Source organism: Lathyrus oleraceus, chromosome 5, assembly GCF_024323335.1.
Source record: "Lathyrus oleraceus cultivar Zhongwan6 chromosome 5, CAAS_Psat_ZW6_1.0, whole genome shotgun sequence".
NCBI lineage: Eukaryota > Viridiplantae > Streptophyta > Magnoliopsida > Fabales > Fabaceae > Lathyrus > Lathyrus oleraceus.
Genome location: NC_066583.1, coordinates 104,302,892 through 104,306,002, shown reverse-complemented (window position 1 = coordinate 104,306,002; position 3,111 = coordinate 104,302,892). Strand labels below are relative to the sequence as shown.

Genomic DNA, 3,111 nt, shown 5'->3' with positions numbered 1-3,111 from the left:
GTTGCTGATGGAGGCTTCTGATTGTTGCATTGTTGCTTTATGAAGGGAGACTGGACAATCACTTGATTTAAACCATGCTAAAGTCTATGAATATAGGTGAATACGATGAGCAACTGGGTCATTCATCCCGTACCTAAAGATATTCAAAATGAGTTAATGGAATTCTCCACTCTTATTCCTTCTCTATTTCTTAACGCTCATGTCACAAAATTTGAATCTTTATTGGCAAGCTCTTGAAGAAACACCTTTGATATGCCTTGGATAGTAGTCCACTTCTTGACATGTCTGGGATGCCTTTTCTGGAAATTTGAACTTGAGGCCTTGAGATCCACAACATTACAGGAACTAGTCTTATGAAGTGATCAAGAGACTTTTGATCACTTGAATATACTGAGGAATTATACACAATCAAAGGATTTAGCTAATCAAAATTTCTTTTGATCAACTTTATCAAAGGGAATGAATTAATGGTTAACTATGTACATCCTATCTAAAGATTAAATGATTCACAAATCCTAAGCTAAGGGGTCATGCAAAGATTAAGATCAAATTAAATCATCAAACATCAAATATCACATGAAAAAACAATTGATTGAAAATGATCCATTAATCTAAAGCAAAACCCTAATTTAAGGGAACATGAAATTCTATGACGTTCCTAAAACCTAGGGGTAAAAATGTCAATATACATGGATGTTGATTAATTTCCAAATCAAATTTCAACTAAGAACTAACTAAATCCTAATTAAATTCTAATTTAAATCTAAACACAAATTCAAATTAACCTAATTAAATTCTAATTAAAAAATCCTAATTAGTCTAAACAAATCAAACAATTAAATCCACAAATTAATTTTTATGCAAAATATAACATCAGCAACTAAATCAAGTTGGAGAAATAATTGAAATGTTTTAAAAAATAAAACAAAAATGAAAACAAACAACAAGGGTGCATGGGCCAAGCTGGGGTTCCAAGAGAAAATCCGTGTGGGCTTTCAGCCACAAGCCCAAAGATCCAAGTCTGAACTAGGAGGGGGTGTAAACAAAACTAGGGATGATGAGGGGGAATCCACTTCAGGCCCATGGTTATTGAGCCCAATTAGAATACAAGGCAAGGTTCAATGTAACACAATGAACATGTGCTATGAGCCAGCTACCAAAACACACGTGACAAAAATGAATGGATATTGAATTTGAATATGAAACAAAAAACAACCCGCGCCAATCAGAAATAGCTCAGGTCAAGTCTTCCGGTCACCCTCCACCGTGGACCACTGCCCGAGAATCGCTTCTAGTGGCAGTGGCCACTAGAACCAAGAAATTTAGCCATCACCAGCTTCGTCTTAACCTCCTCGTTACAAATATCCCATTAATTTCACCTAATTTTTGCTCTAAACTCAAAACTGACCCAATTCTCTCAAGAACCCTAAAACTCATCTCTTAAATTAAATGCTAAGCAAAAGGATTCAAAGCCCCTGAGGCTGGGGCTTTGAATCACCTCTTGCACCTCTACATGTTAGCAACCGGGATTAAAGAAAACAAAAGGATTTTGGAACTCACCGTGGCCGGAGGTTTTGAAAGGTGATGAAGAACGCAGATGAATTTCTACCTCTAAGTAAGTATTGGTCATTTTATCTTGGTTCTTCTTGAAATCCTGTTCTTCTATGTTTCTTGATTTTTCTCTGTTGTTGCTGTTGAGAATTAAGGAGTGTTGAGGTTCTGTGTATGATGATTGGTGAAGATGATGAATGTTAGGAGGTTGGAGGTTTCTGTTTAGGCTAGGGTGAACGGAGATGAATGTGTTGATGATGATTCTGAGATTGAAGGTTGATGGTGATTGAAGGTGAAAATGTGAGATTCTGAGAGTTGAGAGTGAAGTTCTGATTGCAGATTTATGGAGAATCATTTGGGTCCCTGGAGAAATTATTAGAGATTGCTATTTATGGATGGTTGAATGGATATGGATTGTGAATTTCGATTAGGGAAGTTTGTTAGGAATTGTGAAATCGATGCAATTAGTTTGTTATTCAGTTTTCTGTTTTGTGGGGATCCCTATGCAAAATCTAGTTAGGGAATTAAGTTAGTTGTGAATGGTAGCTCGATAGGTTAAGCTTTGTTTAGTCATGATGTGATGCAGAAGTGTTTATGTGGAGGTTCTAATTCTGACATGGTTTGTTTTACAACAGGCATGACCTTGTAAAATGGTTCACATTGCAGCAGGGTGCAGCTTGGCATATTGTATTTTGCAGCTTCATGGCATGTTTTTCTACAGGTCTGCAGTATGGCTTAACAACATGGTTTCACTTGACTTGCATTACAATGAGCATGTGTGTCTTAACTTGTGCAGCAGGTCTGCATTGCATTATGGCATGTTTATCATGGTTCTGACTTGGTTATGGTGTTGTGTAGATTTGAACCATGTGCATTGCTTCATGTTGCAGCAGGTTTTACTGCATTCTGACCTGGTCCATGTTCTGCTCATGGTTTTTTTATTTTGTGAAATGATTCTGACTTTATCTTATGTAGCATGGAATCATGGTTTGTGTTTGTTAGGAATTCTTACTCCATTCACTGCCTTGCCTTGGTTTTGTAGGTCATGTGTACATGAAGGATGATGGTTCAACATGACATCAAGATTGAACTTTAAGGCATCCATGTACAAATGGCAAAGATGCAAAGATCAAGATGGATTTTGAAGATTAGGATTAGAATTAGAATTAGGGATTTAGGGTTTTAGGATGGGAAAAGGTTGAGTTGAATTTTGTCAAAGTTGACCGAAAAATTAATTGTTGACCAAAGTCAACACTTGGTCAAAGTTAACAAATTTTGTAGTTTTCTATATAATGAACATTTGTAATGATGGAATAAATGGAATTGACTATTTTGGATGAAATTGGATTGGTTTTTGAATTGTTCTTGGTACTTGTATGGAATTGAATCTGAATATGAACCATTGCATGAACATGACTTGAGTATAAATTAAACACGACTTGTAACTTGAATGGAATCAAGACTTGTAATTTGAATGGAATCAAAAGAAAGATCCATGAATGAACCATGAAAGGATGACATATGAAAAATCTTGAATGAATCCCATTAGGCCAAAAAATG

At 35.9% G+C, this 3,111-nt stretch overlaps 1 long non-coding RNA gene across 1 annotated transcript; it reads left to right on the top strand.

Moving 5' to 3' along the window:
• The first annotated feature begins 1,160 nt into the window (after window positions 1-1,160).
• LOC127087987 (uncharacterized) lies at window positions 1,161-2,893 on the top strand. Its single transcript, XR_007790096.1, has 2 exons — window positions 1,161-1,615; window positions 2,187-2,893. It is a non-coding gene; the product is annotated as an uncharacterized LOC127087987 (long non-coding RNA).
• The last annotated feature ends 218 nt before the right edge of the window (window positions 2,894-3,111 follow it).